The sequence below is a fragment of the Vulpes vulpes genome, chromosome X, assembly GCF_048418805.1.
Source record: "Vulpes vulpes isolate BD-2025 chromosome X, VulVul3, whole genome shotgun sequence".
Classification (NCBI taxonomy): Eukaryota; Metazoa; Chordata; class Mammalia; order Carnivora; family Canidae; genus Vulpes; species Vulpes vulpes.
This window is the reverse complement of record NC_132796.1, coordinates 85345260-85372723: the sequence shown is the minus strand read 5'-3', so window position 1 is coordinate 85372723 and position 27464 is coordinate 85345260. Positions and strand designations below refer to the sequence as shown.

Sequence of the window (27464 nt, the reverse complement as noted above, 5' to 3'; positions counted from 1 at the left end):
GGGCACCGAGGCTCCGCTGGGCTCCGCTCCAGGGGGCCTCAGATGCCTCAGAAGCCTAGGAAGCCTCAGAAGCCTTAGGCGCGCTCCCCTAAAGCGAAAGCGGCCCAGCCACGGGAGCCGCCATGTTGGAGCCCGGGTGGCCAGCGCTTGGCCTTTTTTCTTCGGCAAAGGGCAGAGGGAGAGGCCCTGGGGGAAGGGCCGGTTGGCATTGCTGGTGCAACACTGCCATCAAGCGGAACGCGTTGGCGATCCCCTGAGCCTCGCGCTTGCTGTCCCTGGGAGTAGGCCGTTGGAGATCCAGGGGATGGCAGTTGGACCCCCTCAAGTTCCCCTCGGCGTGGAGCTCCCTCAGGGAAGGTGGGAGGCTCCAGAAACTGCTAGTGGGACGGAGTGGGATGCTCAGGTGCCCTGCAGCTGGGGACCGGAAGCTCAGGCTTCGCCCCCTGGCGGCAGCCACGTCTGGGCGGGACTAGAGCTCTGGAAGGCCTGGTTAGTGTCAGTTGGCCGTTGGGTGTTTGGCCTGGGGCTCCTTCCCGTAGGAGCTAGAGCAGCATAGGAGGCCTGGACTGGCCCCAGCCCGGGTCCTGAAGCCCGGATTAGGACCGCCGCGGGTAGGGACTGCGGCACATGGAGGGTTGGCTGCTGCCTTTGTTGTGGGTGTGATGGGGGACCCCGATGATGTTCCTGTGTCGGGTGCGCACCTTGGCCACTGGGCCAAGTGGCCCTGAGGTAGTCTCGGGAGGAGGGAGGGGCGGGGCGGGCCGGTGGGGCTCGTTTCTGCGCGCAGAGCCAAGTGCAGAAGGGACAGTGCCCTCCTGGGATGAGCCACAGTGGAAGCATCAGTAGCAGCAGCCACCTCTGCCTCCTCCTCCTGCTCCTCCTGCTGCTTCCGCACTCCCCAGGCTGCTCACCCTCACCCCCCACCCTATTACCACCATCACAACCCGGGACCAGCCTAAGAAACGATGGCCTGACACAAAACAGGGCAGGCAATGGTATCGCGGTGTAATCTCTTGGGGGCTTCCCCCTTTCTGGCAGACAGTGGCCCCAGTACTCCCCCACGCAAGTCTAGTAGGCAGAGTCGTCCCTCCACTGCGGCCTCTGTGTTTGCAAACTTGACTTTCTGGGGTACCTTCTCTAACATCCCAACAGTGTGTTCAGGGCAATGACAATGAATGGCTCTTGGCTCTGGGTCCCAATGCCTCGGCTACTTTGGAGCTGGTCATCAACAGACTAGTGTGGGAAGTCTGCCAGAAGGCTCAGGCACCTGATATGTTGTGGCCCCTCGGCAGCGTGGCCAGCGCCCTTGGACCCCATGCACCAATAGTCAGGTGTCCGGGTGCTGATGCCCCAAAGGCGGCTCAGGTTCTGGCTCACTGGGCCCGCCTTAGTGTGGAGGCCCCAGCTGTTCCTGTAGCCCACACCCGGGTGGAAGAAGGTCCTGGTTGGGTTGAGCCTTCCCCTCCAGGCGTGTGCCCGTATGTCCAGCCTCCCGCCCCTCATTTCCACCCCCCTCCCCTCCTCTGCCACCCCCGCACACACCACTACCCACGCCCCCATCCCAGTGCTGAAGGTAGCCACGTGCCCCTTGTCCTCACATCAAGTCAGCCTCCAGAAAGCTCTGTGGGGATCCTGTGATCCCGTTGGGGAGGAGCCTGGGCTGGGGGTGTGCTGGGTTGGTGGGTCTGTGGGTCCTGGAGCAAGACGCCTGAGCTCCCTCACTTTCTTCATGGCCAACGCCATCCCACCCCCCACCCCCGCCTCGCCCTTGTCACTGAGGTGTTGACCGCCCGGATCTCTTTGTCCCCTCACCCGTTTCCCCGGGAGCCAGGCGGTGTCCTCAAGCCCTTCGGGCCCCTGGTACCGTGGACAGCCCCACTTGCCGTCTCCGTGCCTGCCCAGAGGGTTGCACCGGGTCACCCTGGCCCCGAGGCCGAGGAACAGGAGGGCTTCGCTGGCCTCCTCGTGTTTCTGGGTCTAGTGTATGGGTGGGGTGCAGCGTGTGGGTAGTTTTATTGAACAGGTTTTTGTAGGTTGGTCGCATATACTAATCCGTTTTAAAAAAAACTAAGGTTTTTATATTTTTGGTCTTTAAAGTTCCAAAATTTTGTGTTGTTGTGACATCATTTATAAGATTAGGAAATAGGATATTTCCTGCATTTCTTCCTGAATACCTGATAGTCTTATTGAAGTAATGCCATTTTCCAGCAGTGATTTGTCAAGCAATTGAAGTTGTGCCATGTGAATAGTGTGTTTCAGAACAAGGTTCTGGTGTTAAATTACCATCTATAGTTTAAATGGTCTTGTCAGCTCTCACACATAATGGGAGATATTGGTTATTCGTGGATCATGGACACCATCTTTTGTGAATTGTCTGCGTTGTCTTTGTCATGTGGTCGTATCACAAAAACAATAGGGTCATTTCTGGGTACCAATTCTCACACATCATTGGGAATGAAAAAGAAGGGTTAATTTTTATTAATCGAAATGGGATGTTATCTCACACTTGGTTTTTAATTTCCTTCAAATGTTCTTGAGGCCAGTAGCTGCTTCAACACTCAGTTTGTGTAACAGGTGAACCGTGCGGTCACAAAAGTAGTAAAAGTTTCTGGGGTTCATGTCTGGGGGTGCACCTCATTCAGGCCAGTCTTCTGTGGTGGCTATGAAGTAACGCACACAGCTTGGTTCAGGGTAGTCTGTCAGCATCAGGAGAGTCTGGTGAGCCATGTGCAATCACTCTTCCCCAGGGTCCCATCCATTCTTTTTTAAAATTTTTTTATTTTTTTAATTGGAGTTCGATTTGCCAACATATAGCATATCACCCAGTGCTCATTCCGTCAAGTGCCCCCCTCAGTGCCCGTCACCCAGTCACCCCAACCCCCCGCCCACCTCCCCTTCCACCACCCCTAGTTCCTTTCCCAGAATTAGGTGTCTCTCATGTTCTGTCATTCTCTCTGATATTTCCCACTCATCTTCTCTCTCCTGGTCCCATGCATTCTTAACACAGGCTTGTATTTGTTACAGTTTAGTAGCCTACATGTCTTCCCTACTTTGATGGTCTCCAGACTCAGTCTTCATCATTTATTCTTGCTTCCTGCCCCAAGTATGGGCCACTTCGGCACCCTTAAATGGTTTCTATTCTACTGTAAGTATAGCTGGTTTTGCTTCCTGAGAATTCATAAGACTCATAACTTCATTGGGTGAACATGCCATCAAATCTTCACTACAGAAAATGATAGTTGAATTTTAAATTTTAGGGAAAAAAATGAAACTTTTCATCAGTGAATTTAAAAAGAAGGATTGTTCTTGTACCCACACAACCTTAATCTTGTCATTAAGTATCATTATTGTTTTTTTTTCTCTCTGGAGTTTCTTTTTCTGAATTCTTTTTTTTAAATATTTTATTTATTTATTTATAGAGATGCAGAGAGAGAGAGAGGCAGAGACACAGGCAGAGGGAGAAGCAGGCTCCATGCAGAGAGCCTGATGTGGGACTGGATCCAGGGTCTCCAGGATCATGCCCTGGGCTGCTCCAGGATCATGCCTTGGGCTGCAGGCGGCGCTAAACCGCTGCGCCACTGGGGCTGCCCCTCCTTTTCTGAATTCTAATTAGTTTACCTACAACATGTCTCTCTTTTCTCTCCTCTCCCATGTCCATTTGCCATTCTGCTTTGGTTTTTTTGTGTGTGTGAAGTTAACCACTTTAATTTGCCATATACATATGGAATCAGCAGGATTTTTTTGTTTATTTTTAAGAATAACTATGTTAATGTGTATAAGATAGTATCTGAGTTTGGTTTTGATTTATTCTCTTTTTTTAAAGATGTTATTTATTTATTCATGAGACACACAGATAGAGGCAGAGACAAAGGCAGAGGGAGAAGCAGGCCCCCCATGCAGGGAGCCTGATGTGGGACTGGATCCTGGGACTCCAGGATCACACTGTGACCCAAAGGCAGATGCTCAACCTCTGAGCCACCAGGGTGTCCCATTCCTTAATTTATTCTCTAAAGTTTAGTAATGTTAACCATCTTTTTATATTTTGGTTGGCCATTTGTATGTCATCTTGAGAGAAATGTACTTTGAAAATTTTACTCATTTGTTCATCAGGGTTTTTTTTTTTTTTGTTTTAATGTAGGAGTTCTTTACATATTTTAGGTATTATCACCTTATCAAGTATTTGTTCTGCAAGTATTTTCTGCCATTCTGTACATTGTATCTTCACTCTTGTTTATATCCTTTGACTCAAAACGGTTTTTAGATTGTAGTATCACTTTTTGTTTTTTTGCCTTTTGTTTTTCATGTCATATCCAAGAAATCACTGCCAAATCCAGTATCAAAAATATTTTAACCATGTTTTCTTCTAGCTATTTTATAGTTTTGCATTTTGCATCTATGTCTTAAACATAATTTGCTTTAATTTTTGTATATGGTGTAATATAACTGTCCAACTTCTTCCTTTTGTATGTGGATATCCAGTTGGCCAAACACTATTTGTTGAAGAGACTATGTTTCACCATTGGGAGGTATTGACATCTTTGTTGAAAATAACTTGATCATCATATACATGATGATTTGTTTCTGGCTCTCTAGTCTTCTCCACTGGTATATGTATCTGTCTTCATGGTGATGCCATGCTGTTCTGATGAGTGTGCAGCAATTTTCTAGCAAATTTTGAAATCAGGGTGTGAGTTCTCCACTTTCGTTGTTTTGCAGATTGTTCTGAGTTTTTGGTGGACTTTGAAATTCCTTTGAGTTTTAGGATGATGTTTTCTACTTTTGCAAGAAACATCATTGGTATTTTAATAGGGTTTGCACTGAATCTGAAGATAGCTTTGGGTACTGCTGACATCTTACCATGGTATGTCTTTCCGTACATCTGTATATTCTTTGGTTTTCATCAATATTTTCTATTTTTTGGTTTATGCGTTTTCACTTCCTTGGTTAAGGTTTATTCATCAGTGTTTTATTCATTTTCATTGTATTGTACATAGAATTCTCTTCATAATTTCCTTCAGAGATTCTTTCTTTAGCTTAACGTTTAATTTCTTTAGCAAGCTTCACTGTTTCATTAATTTATAAAGGGCATCCTCATTTCAGATCTTCCTATTTCATGGAGCTGTAAAAAGATGGAAACATAAACCACTATTATTGTCGTTATTTGTGGAAAGACCCAGAGAATTCCAAAGTTTTCTTTTTTTTTCTTTAATTTTTATTTATTTACGGTTGTCACAGAGAGATAGAGAGAGAGGCAGAGACATAGGCAGAGGGAGAAGCAGGCTCCATGCACCGGGAGCCCGACATGGGATTCGATCCCGGGGCTCCAGGATCGCGCCCTGGGCCAAAGGCAAGTGCAAAATCGCTGCGCCACCCAGGGATCCCTCCAAGGTTTTCATATGTTGTTGCTACACATGGGAAGGAAGCTATTATTATTATTATTAGTAGTAGTAGTAGTAGTAGTAGTATTTTATTTTTAAAAGATTTTTATTTATTTATTTGAGAGATAGCACAACAAGGGAGGAGCAGAGGGAGAAGCAGGGTTTCCACTGAGCAGGGAACCCAATGTGGTGCTTGATTCCAGGGCCCCAGGATCATGACCTGAGCCGAAGTCTGATGCTTAATACACTGAGCCACACAGGTACCTCGCTATAATAATTTTTTTCTTTTTCTTTTTTTAAAAAAGATTTTATTTATTTATTCATGAGAGACAGAGAGATGCAGAGACAAGGCAGAGGGGGAAGCAGGTTCCCTGCAGGGGGCCTGATGCAGAATTGGATCCAGGACCCGGGATTATGACCTGAGCCAAAGGGGGACACTCAACCACTGAGCCACCCAGGTACCCCTATAATTATTTTTAATCAAATATTCATTTCTATGCTATACGGTATTAGGCAACCATCAATCTTTTGAAAGAATACTACATTTAAAAGTCATGTTTGAAATTCTCCATTTGTCTACCAAAAAAAAGTATTCCAGTACAGAGATGATTGCAAGAGCTTCCTCAAAATCCCATTGTCCAGCAGTAGTCATAATGCAGTCTCTTCATTTAAGCTTTTTTTTAAATCATGTGTAAATGAACAACAGAACATAGGTATCAGGTATATATGTAGGAAAGAAATATATGCATATATAGTAGTCTTTTGTCCTTTGTTTATTCATACAAATGTAATGATGTAACCTGTATTTTCTTCAGATTTGTTCAGGGTTTGAAGTGAACATGTAATTTCTCATACAGAACCAAATATACACAGAATGGATTTGTAGTCAAGGGCAGCAGAACATGCAGCCGCAAAATGTGACAGTTTGGCATAAAGACTATTGAGTTGAATGCAATTAAATAGAAGCCTATACAAGCAAAGCTCCCAGCCTAAAAGCAGGGCATAAATTTTAAAAGATGTCCTCTATCTTTATCAGGAGAAAAAGGTATTCCCTGGAGAAAACATTAGTCCCCTAACCTGGAAGAGGGTACTAGAGAGATCTATATAACAGATTTTACTAGCTAACCCGAATCTACCATTAGTTTCCCATATATTTGCCTCCTCACAATTTATTGCCCTGGAGACTCCAGGTGTTTTTCTTTTGTCATGTAATTCTAAAAGTTTACTGTTTCGCTGCTAAAATACTACATAAACTAAAGTTGGAATCAAACTTTTGTGTTGCTTACTGTGTCATAGCGAGGATACACAGGTTAACTTCTGTTTACTCCTGTTAATCAGTCTTTTGTGGGCAGTCCCAGTGGCCCAGCGGTTTAGCACTGCCTTCAGCCCAGGGTGTGATCCTGGAGACCCGGGATCAAGTCCCGCATCGAGCTCCACCTTGGGAGCCTGCTTTTCCCTCTGCTTGTGTCTCTGCCTCTCTCTCTGTGTCTGTCATGAATAAATAAAATCTTTTGTAAAAATCAGTCTTTTGTATAGTGGCCCTTGCAAGAACTTAGAACAGTGAGAAGAAAATTATTTTCCTTCCTTATAGTGGACAAATAATGTCTGTCATAGAACAATAAAGTGGGAAATTTAATATTGACAATTTACAAAACTTTTTACAATTGAATGAATTGTTTAAACAAATAGTGTCAAAAATATTAAGTGTGCATCATTCATAAGCGTGAAGTTATGATAGCCTTAGTTGCTCCCTTCCCAGATGAGAGACAGAGGTTTCCAAGAACAGGCACTTCTTGAACCATATCACCTCGTGCACTTTGCTAAGGACCTGCTCCGGGTCCAGTGCTTCTTCCAGGGCTTTCCTGGGCCTGCTGCAAGTGGCATCCATAATGCCTAGGTGAGTAGGGATGTGCTGAGTCACAGTGAATTTATTTAAAATATTTCTTTATTAGGAAATAAAAAAACATGTTTTTATAAAGTAAGGTGTGCATAAACAGGCAATGTAGTGTAGAGAGGAAAGGAAGACAACCACTTATTCCATCACTCAGAGATGAAGAGTGTTAATTTGGGTTATGTATTCTTCATGCATTTTGTTCCCTAAAAGAGATGCAGATAAGATTCTTTAAAAACAACAGTCTTCGGGTACCTGGGTGATATAGTGCAGATCAGTAAGCATCCTGACCCTTGGTTTCAGTTTACCTGGTGATCTCCCGGTGGTGAGATAGAGCCCTACATAAGGAGTTTGCTTTGATTCTCTCTTTCTCTGCCCCTCCTCCTCACTCTTTGTTTCTTTCTCTCTCAAATAAATAAATCTTTTTAAAAATTAAAAAATAAAAACAATAGCTTAAGGAGCTTCCTAGGTTCATGGGTAACTTCCAGCTATTGTAACTAAACAATTGACTGTGAAGATAGGTTTGTTGCCTCTTTTATTCTATTGATAAGTGTAATCCTTACTTCATTATTTTTAAGAAAAAAAAATCCTCACAAATACTGAAATGTTTCAAGGGAAAACTAAAGTAACCCCTGCCATATCCACTCCCAGTGTAATTATCCTTAAAATAAACTTTTTTTTTTACAGATTTTATTTATTTATTCATGAGAGACACAGAGAGTCAGAGACACAGGCAGAGGAAGAAGCAGGCTCCATGCAGGGAGCTTGATGTGGGACTCGATCCCGGGTCTCCAGGATCACGCCCTGAGCCAAAGGCAGATGCTTAACTGCTGAGCCACGCTGGTGTCCCTAAAATAAACTCTTTAAAAGGAATCCATAGAGAAATTTTAAAAGATACTCTTTCAGGTGCCTGGGTTAAGCATCTGCCTTTGGCTCAGGTCATGATCATGGTATCCCAGGATCAAGCTCCCCGCTCAGTGAGGGGTCTGCTTCTCCTTCTGCCCCCTCACCCTGCCTGTGCTCTCTCTCTCTCTCTCTCAAATAAATAAATAATTTTTTTAAAAAAATAAAGATATTCTTTCCAAAATTATCCATAGCTAAGAAGGAAAGAATTATTGAAAACAAAGCTGGAGGTATCACAGTCCCATATTTGAAGCTATGATATAAAGCTCTTATTTTATTTATGGTACTGGCATAAAAATTGATCAGTGGAACAGAATAGAGAGCCCAGAGATAAATCCATGCTTATATAGTCCATTAGCCTATGACCACGGAGGCAAGAATATACTGTGGGGAAAAGACCGTCTCTTCAATAAATGACGTTGGGATGGACCAATTTTACACCAAAAACAAATATAAACTGTAAATGAATTAAGGATCTAAATGTGAACTCTGACCCCATAAAACTCCTAGAAGAAAACATAGACAGTAGTTTCTTGGACATTTGTGGTAGAAGCATTTTCCTAGATATGTTTCCTTAGGCAAGAGAAATAAGCACAAATAAAATCTTGAGACTGTACTTGAAAAAAAAAAAGCTTCTGGGCACTGGGCTGTTAGAGCATAAAACTCTTGATCTCAGGGTCGTGAATTTGAGCCTAATGTTGGGGTAGAGTTTACTTAAAAATCAAAGAAACCAACAAAATGACATGGCAACATACTGAATGGGAGAAGATATTTTCAAATGATATATCTGATAAAGCGTTAATATCTAAAATGTATAAAGAACTTCCACAATAACACCAAAAACCCAAATAATCTGATTAATAATTAAGACCTGACTAGACATTTTTCCAAAGAAGACATATAAATGGCTTATAGACCCATGAAACAATGATGAACATTACTCATAATCAGGGAAATGCAAATCAAAATCACAATGAAATATCACCATAAACCTGTAAGAATGGCTACAGTTAAAAACACAACAAATGACAAGTGCTGTTGAGGATATGGAGAAAAAGGAACCCTGTTGCACTCTTGGTGGGAATGCAAACTGGTGTACCCACTGTAGAGTGTGCTTAAAAAATTAAATCTAGAAATACTATATGACCCAATAACACCACTACTGGGTATTTACCCAGAGGAAACAAAAACACTAACTTGAAAATATATGTACAATGCTATATTTATTGCAGCATTACTTATAAAAGCCATGATATGGAAGCAACCCACATGTCCATCCACAGACAAATGAATACAGAAAATGTGGCATATATATTCAATGTAATATTAGCCATAAAAAATGAGATCTTGCAATTTGGACCAAAATATATAGGCCTAGAGGATACAATATTAAGTGAAATAAGTTAGAGAAAGAGAAATACCGTATGATTTCCCTCATGTAGTATGTAATGTGGTATTTAAGAAACAAATGAAAAAGTGAGGGACACCTGGATGGCTCAGCGGTTGAGTATCTGCCTTTGGCCCAGGGCATGATCCTAGAGACCTAGGATCAAGTCCCACATCGGGCTCATTGCATGGAGCCTGCTTCTCTCTCAGCCTGTGTCTCTGCCTCTCTCTCTCTCTGAGTCTCTCATGAGTAAATAAATAAAAATAAAATCTTTAAAAAAAAAGAAAAAGAAAAAAGTGAAACCAAAAAACAGACTTTAAACATAAACATCAAACAGGTGGTTGCCAAGGGGGTGAGTGGGGGGATGGGTGAAATAGAAAAAAGGGATTAAAAGAGATAGATGGACACAGAGTAGGAGGACCCTAGGCTTGCTTTATTCCATGAACACATAGATAACTATCAAATCATCCTAAATAACCCAGAAAGCAACCTGAAGACTGACAGAACAAACTGCACCTGAAGGGAGAGAAGAGGCCATGTTGAAGAAGGTAGGAAGTACAAAGACATGTTTTTAGGGGAAGAAACAGATCCTGGCTACTGTGGAGGGGAGGGAGCTGTGGTTGTGGAAAAGGGCAAGAGAGAGGAATACACGGAGGAATGCACAAGGAGAACGATACCCCAAAGCCTTTGGCTTGGAAAATAAAGGAGACTGAACTTCGTGAGTTCTTGAAACCAGTGTGACTTAAAGCTTGTTGTTATAAAGGTCAGTGGGGTTGGCTAGGTTAGAGCCCAGACTGCAGTATGCTGCTCTTTGAGAGAAGGCAGGCAAACAACCCAGGGGCACACAGTGTGGAAACAGTGATCTGAGGAGTGTCTGGGGCACACAGTGGGGAGGTTATTTCCTCTTCTCTGAGCGTGTCCCTGATAGTGTTCACAAAGACACCTCTCCTGGAACAAAGCTGGCTGGTGCCATTTCCTTCCTCTGTCTCTCAGCATAAACACAGAGCCTCAAGTGGGAAGCAGTGCAACAGGGACAGTGGCTGCCTAACAGGCTTACACTAAGCTCTACCTTCCTGCAGTCAGGCAGGACTGTCCCTCTCAGACATGCTTACCCAGCATGGCAGGCTCTTCCCTCAGAAAACCAGAACAGGCCACTGCCCACACAATGTCTCCCAACCAGAGAGTTCTGCAGGGCCTCAGTTCTGGTGGGGGTAGTGGCAGGCCTCATTTCACAAGCAGACCAGAGCACATCTAGCTAAAACTTGACACATTTAGGACAGGGACCAAAGACTGCCCCCACCAGGTAAGGAAAGCACCAGCAGATGACTGGCCTGAAGAATAGAGCAGCCTGAACACAAAAGCAGGGAAGCCTGGGTGGCTCAGTATTTGAGCATCTGCCTTTGCCTCAGGACATGATCCTGGAGTCTCAGGATTGAGTCCCATATCGGGCTCCCTTGCAGGGAGCCTACTTCTCCCTCTGCCTGTGTCTCTGCCTCTCTCTGTGTCTATCCTGAATAAATAAATAGAATCTTAAAAAAAAAAACACACAAAAGCAGCACATGCAAAACATTACTGGAAACGCTACCTGAAGCACCAGGCCCCAGGCACTACATGACCTCTTCTTTATAAGGCCATTACTTTCAGAAGCAGAAGACATGACTGGCTTTTCTAACACAGAGAAGGAAGCAGAGACTTGAGAGAGAGAGAGAGAGAGAGAGAGAGAGAGAAGGATTTATCCCAAATGAAAGAACAAGATAAGGCCATGGCCAGACATCTGAGCAAAACAGATATAAGTAACATGCCTCATGGAGAATTTAAAACAATGATCATAAGGAACTTGAGAAAAGAATGGAAGACATTACCATAGACAAAGGAGTTAAGAATCAGTCACAGATGAAGAGTGCAGTAAACAAGATTAGAAACAGGCTTGGAAATGACAAATACCATTTGATTCGACGTGGATAGAACTGGAGGGTATTATGCTGAGTGAAATAAGTCAATAAGAGAAGGACAAACATTGTATGGTCTTATTCATTTGGGGAATATAAAGGATAGTGAAAGAGAATAAAGGGGAAAGGAGAAAAGATGAGTGGGAAATATCAGAAAGGGAGACAGAAAATGAGAGACTCCTAACTGGGAAACGAACTAGGGATGGTGGAAGGGGAGGTGGGCGGGGGGTGGGGGTGAATGGGTGACTGGGTGACGGGCACTTGATGGGATGAGCACTGGGTGTTATTCTATATGTTGGCAAATTGAACGCCAATAAAAAATAAATTTATATATATATATAAAAAGAAACAGGCTTGATGCAATGAACAGGTCAATGACCTAGAAGATAATGTAAGGGAAAGCAATGAAGCTGGACAAAAGAGGAAAAAAAGCATTATACAAAATGAGAATAGACTTAGGGAACTCAGGGACTCCATCAAACATAAAAAAATTTGTACTGTAGGAGTCCCAGAGAAGAGAGAAAAGAAGGGAGAAAATTTATTTGAAGAAATAATAGCTGAAAACTTCCCTAACCTGCAGAAGGAAACAGATACTCAGATCCTGGAGGCACAGAGAATTCCCATCAAAATCAACAAGAGCAGGCCCACAGCAAGACATTGTAATTAAATTCACAAAACATAATGATACAGAAAAAAAAATCTTTTTTTAATAAAGAAAAAAAAATTAAAGTAGGAAGATGAAATAAGTCCGTAACTTACAAGGGAAAACCCATAAGGCTAGCAGATTTTGTTTTTTTTTTTTTTTTGTACATTTTTTTATTGGAGTTCAATTTGCCAACAGATAGTGTAACACCCAGTGCTCATCCTGTCAAGTGGCCACCTCAGTGCCCATCACCCAGTCATCCTGTCACCCTGTCCCCCTGCCCACCTTTCCTTCCACTACCCCTTATTCGTTCCCCAGTGGAGTCTCTCATGTTCTGTCAAACTCTCCGATTTTTCCCACTCCTTTTCTCTCCTTTCCCCATTAATCCCTTTCACTAATTTTTTCTATTCCCCAAATGGATCAAACCATATAATGTTTGGCCTTCTCTGATTGACTTACCTCACTCAGCTTAATACCCTTCCAGTTCTATCCACGTCGAAGCCAGTGGTGGGTATTCATCGTTTCTAAAGGCTGAGTAATATTCCATTGTATATATAGACCACATCTTTATCCATTCATCTTTCAATGGGCACCGAGGCTCCTTCCACAGTTTGGCTATTGTGCGTATTGCTGCTATAAACATTAGAGTGCAGGTATTTTGGTTTTTCACTGCATCTATATCTTTGGGGTAAATCCCCAGTAGTGCGATTGCTGGGTCATAGGGTAGTTCTATTTTTAACTCTTTGAGGAACCTCCACACAGTTTTCCAGAGTGGCTGTACCAGTTCACATTCCCACCAACAGTGCAAGACGGTTCCCAATTAGGAGATTTTTAAAACAAATTTTGGGGATCCCTGGGTGGCGCAGCAGTTTGGCGCCTGCCTTTGGCCCAGGGCGCGATCCTGGAGACCCGGGATCGAATCCCACATCGGGCTCCCGGTGCATGGAGCCTGCTTCTCCCTCTGCCTGTGTCTCTGCCTCTCTCTCTCTCTCTGTGACTATCATAAATAAATAAAAATTAAAAAAAATTAAAAAAAAATTTTGCAAGCCACAAAGCAGTGCCATGACATATTCAAAGTGCTGAATGGGAAAAATCTGCAGCTAAGAATACTACCTCAGCAAAGCTATCATTGAGAATAAAAGGTCAGATAAAGAGTTTCCCAGATAAATAAAAACTAAAGGAGTTTGTGATCACTAAGCTAGCCCTGCAAGAAATTTTAAAGGGTAATCTTTGAGTGGAAAGGAGACCAAATAGGACAGTATAAATGTAAGAAATACAAATGCAGTAAAAAATGAACATTTCTGTTAAAAATCAAGTCAAGGAACCCACAAAAAAGGATATAAAATATAACTTATACCTAAAACATGGGGAAGAGGAGAAAAGAATGGGTTCAAACTTAAACCATCATCAACTTAATAGATTACCATATGTAGAAAAGGTTATATACAAACCTAAAGTTAACCATATACCAAATACTACCAAAAGACATGCAAAGAATAGAGAAAAAAATCCAAATAGATTACTACAGAAGATCAGCAAAAGAGAAAACACAAAAAAGGATCAGAGAAAATATTGAGAAACAGCTAGTAATAAAATGGCAATAAATACATATATATCAATAATATTGAATGTAAATGGATTAAACACTCCAATCAAAGACAATGGGTGAAAAGACAATGGGTGTCAGAATAGATAAACAAGACCCATCTATATGCTGCCTACAAGAGACTAATTTTAGAACTAAAGACACCTGTAGATTGAAAGGGGATGGATGGAGAAACATGAGTCATGCAAATAAATGTCAAAAAAAAAAAATCCAGAGTAGCAATGCTTACATGGGACAAACTAGACTTACATGGGACAAAGACTGTAGCAAGAGACAAGGAAGGGCATTATATAATAAGGGGGGCAGTCCACCTAGAAGATAGAACAATTGTAAACATGTAAAACAATAATAAACATAAAGGAACTTAGAACTCAGTGATAATGCCATAATAGTAGAGGACTTTACTACCCCACTTATATCAATGGACATATCATCTAAGCAGAAAATCTACAAGGAAACAATGCCTTTGAGTAACACACTGGATCAGATGGACTTAACATATATTTAGACCATTATATCCTAAAACATCAGAATACACATTCTTTTTAAGTGTACATGGAACATCCACTAGAATAGATCACATATTAGGTCACAAAACAGGTCTCAACAAATACAAAAAGACTGACATCATTCCATGCACCTTTTCTGACCACAACACTATGAAACTAGAAATCAACCACAAAAAATCTGGAAAGACCAAAAATACATGCAGGTTAAACAACATGCTACTAAACAATGAATTGGTCAGCCAGGAAATCAAAGAAAAAAAATTATGAAACACAGAAGTAAGTGAAATTGAAAACATAATGGACCAAAACTATGGAGATGCAGGAAAAGCCGTCCTAAGAGGAGAGTATATGGTAATACAAGCCTTATGTCAAGAAGCAAGAAAAATCTCAACCTGTTTGTACACCTAGAAAAAGAACAACAAATGAAGCCTAAAGCCCATAGAAGGAAGGATGTACAATAAAGATTAGAGCAGAAATAAATGATACAGAAAAAAAAAACAATAGGAATAGATCAATGAAACCAGGAACTGGTTCTTTGAAAAAATTAATAAAATTTTGAAAAATAAAATAAAAACAAATACAAAATTCTAAGAGTATTATGAAAAGCTGTATGACAACAAATTGGACCACCTAAAAGAAATGGATAAATTCCTAGAAATACATAAATCACCAAAACTGAAACAGGAAGAAGTAGAAAATGTAAACAGACTGAGAACCAGTAAAGAAATTGAATCAGTAATCAAAATCTCCCCACAAACAAAGGTCCTGAGCCAGATGGCTTCACAGGCAAATTCTAGAAACATTTAAAGAAGAGTTAATACCGGGCAGCCTGGGTGGCTCAGCAGTTTAGCATCGCCTTCAGCCCAGGGCATGATCCTGGAGACCTGGGATCGAGTTCTGCATCGGGCTCCCTGCATGGAGCCTGCTTCTCTTGCTGCCTATGTCTCTGCCTCTCTCTCTCTCTCTCTCTCTCTCTCTCTGTCTCTCATGAATAAATAAAATCTTAAAAAAACAACAACAGGTTTTGGCAAGGATATGGAGAAAGGGGATCCCTCTTGCACTGTTGGTAGGATTGCAAACTGGTGCAGCCACTCTGGAAAACAGTATGGAGGTTCCTCAGAAAGTTAAAAATAGAAATACCCTATGATCCAGCAGTTGCACTACTAGGTATTTACCCAACGAATACAGAACTACTAATTCAAAGGTATACACACATTCTAATATTTATAGCAGCATTACCTACAAGAGCCAAGTTATGGAAACAGCCCAAGTGTCCACTGACTGATGAGTGAATAAAGAATAAGTGGTATATATACATCATGGAATATTACTCAGCCATAAAAACTAATGAAATCTTTCCATTTGCATTGACATGGATGGAGCTAGAGAGTGTTATGCTAAATGAAATAAATCAACAGAGAAAGACAAATACCACATGTGGTATTTGAGAAAACAAATGAGCTGGGGGTTCCCTGGGTGGCTCAGCGGTTTAATGCCTGCCTTTGACCCAGGGCATGATCTTGGAGTCCCTCGATGGAGTCTCACATCGGGCTCCCTGCATGGAGCCTGCTTCTCCCTCTGCCTGTGTCTCTGCTTTCTCTCTCTGTGTCTCATGAATAAATAAAATCTTAAAAAAAAAAAAGAAAAAAAAAAGAACAAATGAGCGATGGGGAAAAAAGAAAGGGAAACCAAGAAACACACTTTTTTTAAAAAAAATTTATTTATGATAGTCACACACAGAGAGAGAGGCAGAGACACAGGCAGAGGGAGAAGCAGGCTCCATGCACCGGGAGCCCGATGTGGGATTCGATCCCGGATCTCCAGGATCACGCCCTGGGCCAAAGGCAGGCGCCAAACCGCCCCACCCAGGGATCCCCACTTTTTTTTTTTTTTAGAGTTTACTTATTCATGAGAGACAGAGAGAGGCAGAAACACAGGCAGAGGGAGAAGCAGACCCCCCACAGGGAGCCAGATGCCTGGGCTCCATCCCAGGACCAGGATCATGACCTGAGCCAAAGGCAGACGCTTAACCACTGAGTCACCCAGGTGCCCCAAAAGACTTAACTGTAGAGAACAAACTAATGGTTAACAGAGGGGAGGTGGGTAGTGGTTGGGTGAAATAGGCGATGGGCTGCCCAGGTGGCTCAGCGGTTTAACGCCGCCTTGAGCCCAGGGCGCGTGACCCTGGAGACCCGGGATCGTGTCCCATGTTGGACTCCCTGTGTGGAGCCTGCTTCTCCCTCTGCCTGTGTCTCTGCCTCTCTCTGTATGTCTCTCATGAATAAGTAAATAAAATCTTAAAAATATATAGGTGATGGGGATTAAGGAGTTCATTTGTTGTGATGAACACGGGGTGTTGTATGGAATTGTTGAATCATAGTATTATACACCTGAAACCTAAAAACTAAAAAAAGGGATTAAGAGTACATTTATCTTGATGATCACTGAGTAATGTATAAAGTTGCTGAATCATTATATATTGTATACCTAAAACTAATAAGAGGTACGTTAATTAAACTTCAATTTAAAAGAAAAAGGAATTCACAGATGGCATCAACCCCAGGGCAACACAACTGCCCTTTTGGCCACCTCTAATATCCCTGAATCTCCTACCTCCATACCACTCTTACAGAGGACCTGTATAGGTCAGCACCCCCACCCCGACCAGGGACATTGGGCTACCCAGCCTTGCCTGTAGCCCTGATTCACAGCCCTTTTTTTATACCCATTCCCTTGTTTGAGCACAGTTGGGTGGGAATTTCTGGGGCAGCAGGGAGAGCCAACTAGGACCCTAAGAGGTTTTTCCTGGTCAGACTATTGAAATTTTTCCATTTCAGGTCAACACAGAAAATCTCATAAAACCCCCCGGATACCTTCTGAAAAGATAAAATAATTGATAGACCTTTAGCCAGACTTATAAAGATAGGAGGTGTTTTGGCGGGCTACCAGTCCTAGCCAAGGCTGCCCGCCAGATGTGTCGGAGTGGCAGCTGCATTGAGGGGGCTGCTTCTCCCAGACATGCTACTGATGAGTTTGATGGAGCAGGAGCTGCTTGGAAAGGGCTGCTTTAGGTAGAGTGAGTGGTTTTAACAAGATAGATGGAGAGTGACAGAACTGATGTTCCCTCATGTCGGGCCAGCTAGGCAGGGGGGCAAGAAAAATAGCACCCACCAATGCTCCCATTATTGGAGAAAGTTCCTATAGATCCCAACCCCTTCTGCACATACCCTAACATTATGTAATAAATCTTCACATATGGGGGATCCCTGGGTGGCTTAGCGGTTTCGTGCCTGCCTTTGGCCGAGGGTGCAGTCCTGGAGTCCCGGGATTGAGTCCTGCGTCGGGCTCCCGGCATGGAGCTTGCTTCTCCCTCTGCCTGTGTCTCTGCCTCTCTCTATGTCTATCATAAATAAATAAAAATAAATATTAAAAAAATCTTCACATATGACCCAGGCACTTTTCAAAGTGTTGGGGTCTCAGAGCAAGTCAGTTTGTGCATCTGCCTTTTAAAAGCAGACTCTCGGTTTCCCATCGCCCCCTGGCTCTCCCAGAGTGAAGTCCCATGCCTGGACTTAAGCACAGCTGATTTCAAAGACAGACACTATGGGGCTTTATCTTTTTGGTGCAAGTCCCCAGGGTTGGGGGCATGCCTGATGTGGACCTTAATACCCTTGTTCCTCAGGGAAGGTCATGTGCATCAGTTATTTCCCACTCAGTGATAAGGAGCGTAGGTCCTGAAAAGACTGCATTTCACCTCTCCCAACCTTCTTGATGTGGCTTCTTCTATATATGTTTAGGTCTGAATAGTTCTGCTAGTATTCAGGTTGTTTTCAGAGAGATGCCCTATATGTAGTTGTAGCCTTGGTGGTGTATCCACAGGAAGAAGTAAGTGCAGGATCTTCCTACTCTACCATCTTGATTGAGATTCCCAACCAAAATTGACCAAAGAAATCACGTTTGAGTATCTGAGAAATATGGGAGAAAATACAAAAACCAAGAGTTGATTATAGTTAGATTTATAGAGCTGTAGTTGCTTCTATCTTTAGCTAGAACTGGAAGCAGGTAATTATTTGTATAACATGTTGAAGACATTCAGAATCTTTTTTAAGACTTTATTTGAGAGAGAGAGAGAGAGAGAGAGTGTGTGTGTGTGTGAGAGAGAGAGAGAGAGAGAATGAGCAGGGAGAGGGACAGAGGGAGAAGCAGACTCCCTGCTGAGCAGGGAGCCTGATCTCAGAACTGTAGGATCATGACCTGAGCCTAAGGCAGATGCTTAACTGACTGAGCCACCCAGGCACCCAAGAAATATTGAAAATCTTAATTAAAGTGAATGTATCTATATTTAATGGACTTTTTGTAGGAGGTTGCAAATATAGGGTAGGATATCTTGAAAGGTGTAGACTACACAATTAACAGGATCAACTCTGGGAATGGCAGGAAGTTTAGGACTCCTGGTCATAAGTGAATCGTTATTTGCTAATCTAATGTGTGCCAGACACTGTTTTTTTTTTTAAGATTTATTTATTTATTAGAGAGAGAGACAGACAGACAGACAGGCAGAGGGAGAGGCAGGCTCCATGCAGGGAGCCTGATGTGGGACTCGATCCCGGGTCTCCAGGATCAAACCCCGGGCTGAAGGCGCTAAACCACTAAGCCACTGGGGCTGCCCGACACTGTTCTTAATAACGGAAACACAGCCTTTAAAGATACAAAAATTATCTCTGCTCACATGGGGCTCACATTTTGGTGGGGGAAATTGAAAAAATAAGATTGATGAGACAGTTATATACCATAATGGATAATGATCCGTCCTATGCAGCACACAAAGGCAGGGGACAGGAGTCAGCCTCAGGGAGGCTGGGGGACCTGCACTTTCAGTAGGTTGTACAGTGAAGGCCTGAGAAGGTGACATAATACCTGAAGGAAGTAGGGGGAGAGCCCCGTGGAGATCTGGGGATGAAAGTTGCAACAAGAGGGAATATCCTGTACCTCTTCCTGCTGTTACTCTGTCAAATCTTTTAGCCACTGACCAACAGTCATTTTCCCTCCATTTTTGATGCAACAGGTGCTATGTTATACTTTGGTAGGATGCAAGTGGTCAGGTTTAGGGCAGGATTGATTACCCTGATGGTTTATATCATTAGGATATGGTTGAAAACCTTTTCCACTTTTAATAATTTGAGGCTTTAGTGAGAGACACTAAGTGTGTATGCTTCTATAAAATGGATCACTTTGGAATACATATAAAAATTGTTCCTTTCTTAACATCTGTGGCTTTTTTTTTTTAAAGTAAGTTCTAGGAGCAATGCAGGCCTTGAACTCACGACCCTGATATTGAGTCACATGCTCTACTGACTGAGCCAGCCAGGTGTCCCCCAAACTTGCTTACCATCTTAAGAGGCTCAGTCCACTTTTGTAAGGTGTTACCTGAGTCACAGTGCTTGTACAAAATCCAAAGTGTCCCTTGCCACGTAGTGCTAGGATACTCATCTCTCATTAGAATTATTAAGCTACAAGTGGAAAAACATTTCTACATTCATTGATATAGGGCTAGTAAGTGATTCAATTCAATGCAGGGACAGTAGTTTAAGTAAGCAGAAATGGCTGATCAGTATGTTTGTCCATAAGCCTGAATCCTACCAAATTAGTGTGAAGTCACTAAATGGTCACAGTTGATTACATCACAATGGATTTGCAGCATATAAAGCCCAGACCATCTTTAGGCCTAGGCTTATTTCTCCTAACGGTGTGTGGTGGCAGGAAGGATTTCTATTACAGAGCTAGTAAAACATGTAGTTTTCTCTCTCTCTCTCTCTTTGAGTACCAAATTACTTTATTTGAAGGAATGATACAAATGAAAGAAGTAGATGTTTTGGTACAACTTATAGAAAAGGTAAAGGTAACCCCAACATGCATGCACTGCCTCGGTGACCAGGGAAGTCCCCCTTGTGGCTATGGGAAGACAGCCTAAGGCTTAGCTCTCACTATCAGTGTTTCCCAAGGTGTGCTTGTCAAAGAGATCTCTGCCATGCCAGATTCGGGAGCCTCCATCTTGCGCAGGTTGGTTACATGGTCACCCAACGCTTTGATGGATTTCACCTGCTCGTTCAGGTAAAGAGTCTCAATGAAGTCACACAAGTGGGGGTCATTTTTATCAGTGGCCAGTTTGTACAGTTCCAGTAGTGACTGATTCACGCTCTTTTCCAAATGTAACGCACACTCCATTGCATTCAGCCCGTTCGCCCAATTGTCATGGCCTGGTTTCTTAATATCCTCGACCACCTCGTTGGTTCTGCAGCTTCATCAGTTTCTCAGCATGTTCCCTCTCCTCATGAGATTGGTGAAGAAAATATTTGGCAAAGTTCTTCAAAGCCACATCATTGCGATCAAAGTAATAAGACATGGACAAGTAGACGTAGGACGCATAGAGCTCCGGGTTGATCTGGCGGTGGATGGCGGCCTCTGAGTCCTGGTGGTAGTTGGGGCGCACCTGCGAGGGGGACGCGGTCGTCAGGGCAGCGGCTGCGCGGCGCTGGAGCGGTCCGAGAGCGCTGCCTGGGGATGGCAGAGGGCTGGCTCCAGGCGGCCGGGGCGGGAACGAGCGCTGGCTCTGTCCAAGCACCATAGAAGCAGAGTTCAAGCACAAAGGGCAGGCATTGATTTCATACTTCTGATAGGTAAGTTAGCTCAGTTGTACTTGGATTCTGTGCTACCCTCTTCTGTCCATAGGCTCCTTTTTCAAAGTAGGCCTCTCCCTGAACTTCCTCTGTATATATCTGGTTAGCACTGTGGCCGTGTATGCTCGGGCTCCCTAATGGTTCATCATGATGATCATGAGAGCTCCGCCTCGGGGATTGGAAATAGTATGATCCCTTCTGGTAATTTCAAACTCAAAGCCCAGAAAAGGCCATGATTTGACTAGAGTTGATTTCGTGCGTCTGATAGGTGTGCAATGTAAGTTGCACCTTGTGTTTTATCCCCTTGATATTTACATGCATGACTTTCTGCAATGTTTTTTTTTTAATTTTTATTTATTTATGATAGTCACAGAGAGAGAGAGAGAGGCAGAGACATAGGCAGAGGGAGAAGCAGGCTCCAAGCACCGGGAGCCCGACGTGGGATTCGATCCGGGGTCTCCAGGATCGCGCCCTGGGCCAAAGGCAGGCGCCAAACCGCTGCGCCACCCAGGGATCCCTGCAATGTTTTAATCCAGTTTATACTGGTGCCGTGGAGGTTTTCTAGAAATCACGTGTACATTAGACTTCCAGTAATAGTATAGCTAGGTTTTTAGTGCTCAAGATTGAGCAAAGAAAGGCAGTATCATTTCAGTAACTTGAGACCTTTTATTTTTATTTCATTTTTTTAAAAGATTTTATTTATTTATTCATGAGAGACAGAGAGAGAGAGGCAGAGACACAGGCAGAGGGAGAAGCAGGCTTCATGCAGGGAGCCTGATGTGGGACTCGATCCTGGGTCTCCAGGATTGCGCCCTGGGCTGAAAGCAGGCGCTAAACCGCTGAGCCACCCCGGGATGCCAACTTGAGTTCTTTTAGCTTTAAGAGTAGAGTAGCCTGATTGTTTGATTAACCTGAGAACTAGGAAAGATTTGAGATGATCCTGTTAGTCTCCCTAGACTGGTGAGGAACAGAACTTGTTACTGTATGTTGGATCTAAATGATGATGCTGGGGATCCCTGGGTGGCTCAGTGGTTTAGCGCCTGCCTTTGGCCCAGGGCGCCGTCCTGCAGTCCCGGGATTGAGTCCCGCGTCGGGCTCCCTGCATGGAGCCTGCTTCTCCCTCCTCCTGTGTCTCTGCCTCTCTCTCTCTCTCTCTCTCTATGTCTATCATAAATAAATAAATAAATCTTTAAAAAAAAAAAACGATGGTGCTGAAACTTCCCTTGTGAAATGTAGTGTGCTAGAGGGCCTTCTACTTAGCCGTTTTGTTTATACATAATCAGAATCTCTGTTGGGGAGGATCAAGCATGAACTTTCTTGTCATTTCTTTGTAAGACGAAAACTACACTTGTCAAATGCCAATTCTACGTTATTCTTTTGGTCTGTGGCACAGGGCAGGCTCAGAATAATAGTGAAAGACGAACAGCTTATTTTAATGATGTATTCTTTTATGATTTTAACAGTAACACACATAAGTGATTTTCAACGTTAAAGAAGTTTTCTTTTGAAGAATTTATTTATTTGAGAGACAGAGAGCACCAGCAAGGGGAAGGGCAGAGGGAGAGGGATCAGTAGGCTCCCTGCTGAGTAGAGAACCCACTCCATCCTAGGACCCTGGGATCATGACCTCTGGCAAAGGCAAATGCTTAACTGAGTCACCAGGGTACCCCTTGATATACAGGTTTGATGAAGGAGTCCTAAGAGACTCTTTTCTAATGGTTATACTGGCTTATTACCTCTATGGACCATACCCTTGGCACACTCCCTCCTGTTGACATGGTTAGTGGGCCAAGGTTTAGGAGACACTGGCTTCGTGTACTGCGTGCCAGCTCCTAAGTTCTGTGAATCAGTGGTTAGAGTAGGGAAAGAGGAGAGCAGGTAGAGAGGGTAGGCAGTACCAAAACACCCCTGTGATCTCATCAACCTGCTATCTGATTTTGAACAGATCTCTTTTCTTCTTTAGGTTTTGGTCTTCAACTAATACGTGGGTCAGTTAAGTGAAAATTTCTTAAAAATGCCTGGTCAACGACGTTTTCAAGAAGGTGATGTATAGTGTGGAAATTAATTTTTATTTTTATTTATTTATATTTACTTATTTTTAAAAAGATTATTTATTTATTTATTTATTCATTCAAGACACAGAGAGGGAGAGAGAGAGGCAGAGACACAGGCAGAGGGAGAAGCAGGCTCCATGCAGGAGCCCGATGTGGGACTCGATCCCGGGTCTCCAGGATCAGGCCCTGGGCTGAAGGTGATGCTAAACCGCTGAGCCACCTGGGCTGCCTGGAAATTAATTTTTAAAAATGAACATGTGCAGAATTTAGTAGATACCACAGGAAGTATACAGAAAACTCTACATCTCTTTAAGAAATTTTTTATTGTATAATTAAAATACAGTGTTGTATTAACCTCAGGTACACAATATAGTGATTCAACAATTTTATACATTACTCAGTGCTCAGCATAGTGAAGTCACCATCTTCACCAATTATTATTTAACTCTTAGTGATTACATCCTCTATGCTGTACTTTCATTGCTATGACTTAGTTATTTAGAAGTTTATCCCTCTTAATCCCCCTTATCTGTTTCTCCCACCCCCCACTCAACTCCCTTATTGCAATCACCAGTTTTTTTTTTTCTCTTAAGAGTCTGTTTTTTTTTCTTCTTTCATTTGTTGTTTCTTAAATTATACATATGATTAAAAATCATATGGTATTTGTCTTTGTCTTATCTCAGCATAATACCCTCTAGGTCCATCAATGTTGCTACAAATGGATTGATCCCATTTTATAATGGCTGGATAATAATTCATGGTATGTATATATACATACACCACATCTTTATCCTTTCATCTATATATGGACACTTGGTTTGTTTCCATATCGTGGCTACTACAAATAATGCTGCAATAAACATAGCAGTGCATATATCTTTTCAAATTACTGTTTTTGTTTTCTCTGGGTAAATACCCAGTAGTGGTATTATTGGATCCTATGGTATTTGTATTTTTAATTTTTTGAGAAAACTCCATACTGTTTTCCACAGTAGGTACACCTATTTGCATTCTCATCGATAGTGCAAAAGGATTCTTTTTCTCTATCGCCTCGACAGTACTTTGTCATGTCATTTGTTGTGTTTTTGATCGTAGGCATTCTGACAAGTGTAGGGTGTTATTTCATTGTGATTTTGATTTGCCTTTCCCTGATAAGTGATGGTGAGCATCTTTTTATGTGTCTGTTGGCTATTTGTATGTCTTCTTTGGAAAAATGTCTTTTCAGAGCTTCTGTCCATTTTTTAATTGGATTACTTGTGGGGTTTTTTTTGGTGCTGTTAGTTCTTTATATATTTTAGATATTAACCCTTTATCAGATATATCATTTGCAAATATCTCCTCCCAGTCTGTAGGTCATCTTTTCATTTTGTTGATGGTTTCCTTGGTCATGCAAAAGTTTTTTGTTTGTCTTAAGTCTAGTCCCAAGAGTTTATTTTTGCTTATTTTCCTTGTCTTAGGAGATATATCTGGAAAAATGTTTCTACCTCTGATGTCAAAGAAATTACCGACTATATTTTCTTCTAGGAGTTTTATGGTTTCAGGTTTAAAATTTAGGTCTTTAATCCAGTTTGAGTTTATGTTTATGCTGTAAGAAAGTGGTAAAGTTTCATTCTTTAGCACATAGCTGTCCAGTTTTCTCAACACCATTAGTTTGAAGAGACTATCTTTTCACCATTTGTGGGGAACCAGCTGTGGAGCTTATCTGAGAACTGAATCTGAGTCCTTGGCACACTGGGGATATGTGAGGTCCTGAGTTGGCAGATGGACTCTTGACCACATTGTTCTCCAGATACAGCTCCTCTGCTTCCCTTCCTTGAGTTAATAGCCTATTCTTTTACCTTTGAAGTAAACATGTTTTTCTCTGCCTCCCAAAGTTAATCATTCCTATAGCCAATCTGCTAGCTCTCTTAATAAAAGCTGAGTGAGACAGCCAATGAGACTGAGACCAAGTCCCAGCCCTGCCCCCCTGTCCCCTATATTCAGTGAGATTCCAGTCTTTCTTCATATCGTGGCCTCCAACTATCCTGGCTCTGTGGCAACCATTGTACATTTTGCCTCCTTTATTAGGTTGTTTGGCCACATATGCATGGGTTTATTTCTGAGCTCTCTATTATGTTCCATTGGTCTATGTGTCTGTTTTTGTGCCAGTACCATAGTGTTTTGGCTAGCAAAGCTTTGTAATAAATCTTGAAATCTGGGATGTTGATATCTTTAGCTTTATACCTCATTAAGATTGCTTTGGCTATTCAAGGTCTTTTGTTGTTCCATACAAATTTTCGTATTATTTGTAATAGTTCTGTGGAAAATGCTGTTGGTAATTTGATAGCGATTGCATTAAATCTGTAGATTCCTTTGGGTAGGATGGACATTTCGACAATACTGGTTCTTAAAATCCACAAGCATGGTATACCTTTATGTTTGTTTCTGTCGTCTTCAATTCCTTTCTTTGATACAGTTTTCGAAGTACAGGATTTTCTCCTCTTAAGTTTGCTCCTAGGTATTTCATTCTTTGTAGTACAACTATAAGTGGGATTATTTTCTCAATTTTTCTTTCTGCTGCTTCATTTTTAGCATATAGAAATCCTACCATTTTCTGGGTATTCATTTTTTTTAATCCAGCAAATTTACTGGATTATTACTTCTAGTATTTTTTTGGGTGAGTCTTTAGGATTTTCTGTGTATATTATCATGTTGTTTGCAAATAGTGGCACTTTTTTTGGTTTGTTTTACCAGTATGGATGCCTACTTCTTTTTGTCTGATTTCTTCAGCTAGTACTATGTTGAATAAAAGTAGCTAGGTGGACATCCTTGTCTTATTCCTGATATTAGTGGAAAATCTCTGTTTTTCTCTGTTGAGTATGATGTTAGCTGTGAGTTTTTCATATATAGCCTTTATCATGTTGAGGTATGTTCCCTCTAACCCCACTTTGTTGAGTTTTATTATGAATGGATGATGAACTTTGTCAAGTGCTTTTCTGCATCTATTGATGATTTTTAGTCTTCATTTTATTGATGTATCATGTTGATTGACTTGTGAATATTGAACCATCTGTGCATTCCTGAAATAAATCCTAATTGATCGTGGTGAATGATCCTTTTAATGTAGTGTATGCAATTTGCTAATATTGAGCATTTTTCCATCTATGTTCATCAGAGATATTGGCCTATAGTTTTCTTTTTTGTAGCGTCTGTCTATGCTTTTAGTATCACAGCAATGCTGGCCTTGTATAATGAATTTGGAAGCTTTCTTTCCTATTCTCACTTATGAAATTGTTTACAAAGAATAGGTGTTAACTCTTCTTTAAATGTATGGAAGAATTCACATGTGAATCAATGTGATCGTGGGCTTTTATTTTTTGTTAAGGCTTTTTTTTTTTAAAGATTTTATTGGGGGATCCCTGGGTGGTCCTGAAGATTTTATTTATTTATTCATGAGAGACACAAGGAGAGAGAGAGGCAGAGACACAGGCAGAGGGAGAAGCGGACTCCATGCAGGAGCCCGCTGTGGGACTTGATCCCGGGACTCCAGGATCACACCCTGGGCTGAAGGCAGGCGCTAAACTGCTGAGCCACCCCGGGATCCCAAATTTTTTGTAAGGCATTTGATTACCAATTCAGTTTCATTACTTGTAATCAGTATGCTCAGATTTTCTTATTCCTGGCTCAATTTTGGAGATTTTATGTTTTCAGGAATTTATTCATTTATTCTAGGTTTTCAATTTGCTGTTATTTAATTTTTTATAATATGCTAATTCTGTGTTCCTATGGTGTCAGTTGTTACTTCTCTCTTGCTTCTGATTTTACTTATTTGGGTCTTTTATCCTTCTTTCCTAGTAAATCTGGCTAAAGGTTTGTCAATTTTGCTTACCGTTTCAAAGAACCAGTTGTGGTTTCATTGATATGTTCTATTGTTTTTTTTAGTCTCTCTGTACTTTATTTCTGCTGTGATCTTTATTTCCTTTCTTTTTCATTTTTTTTAAAATTTATTTTCTTATCTGGGAATTTGTTCATTCTTTTTCTAGTTCCTTTAGCTGTAAGAGTAGATTGTTTATTTGAGCTTTTTCCAGTTTCTTGAGGTAGGCCTATATTGTTATGTGCTTCATTTACACAGGTCCCAAAGACATTGGACCACTATTTTTTTCATTGTCTCCATGTATGTGTTTATTTTTTTTAAAAGATTTTATTTATTTATTCATGAGAGACACAGAGAGAGAGAGGGAGACAGACAGAGAGAGAGGCAGAGACACAGGCAGAGGGAGAAGCAGGCTTCATGCAGGGAGACCAACATGGGACTGGATCCTGGGTCTCCAGGCTCACGCCTTGGGCTGAAGGCTGCGCTAAACCGCTGAGCCACCTGGGCTGCCCCTGTGTTTTTAAAATTTCTTTGATTGCATCACTGGTCTTTTGGTTATTTAGTTTCATGTTATTTAGTCTACATATGTTTATTTCTTACAATTTTTTCCTTGT

General features: G+C 42.0%; 1 long non-coding RNA gene and 1 pseudogene across 3 annotated transcripts in view; one reads left to right on the top strand and one right to left on the bottom strand.

Moving 5' to 3' along the window:
• LOC140596077 (uncharacterized) overlaps nucleotides 1-27464 on the top strand; it is a 114956-nt gene that overhangs the window by 70721 nt on the left and 16771 nt on the right. The window contains exons 4-5 of one of the 3 annotated variants that reach the window (XR_011998110.1): nucleotides 22907-22985; nucleotides 23681-23757. The exons of 1 other annotated variant lie outside the window; for it this stretch is intronic. This is a non-coding gene — a long non-coding RNA (uncharacterized lncRNA). The remainder of the gene's footprint in view (nucleotides 1-22906; nucleotides 22986-23680; nucleotides 23758-27464) is intronic. One more of the 3 variants, XR_011998111.1, reaches the window with a different exon arrangement.
• LOC112910723 (ferritin heavy chain pseudogene) lies at nucleotides 20241-20891 on the bottom strand (annotated as a pseudogene).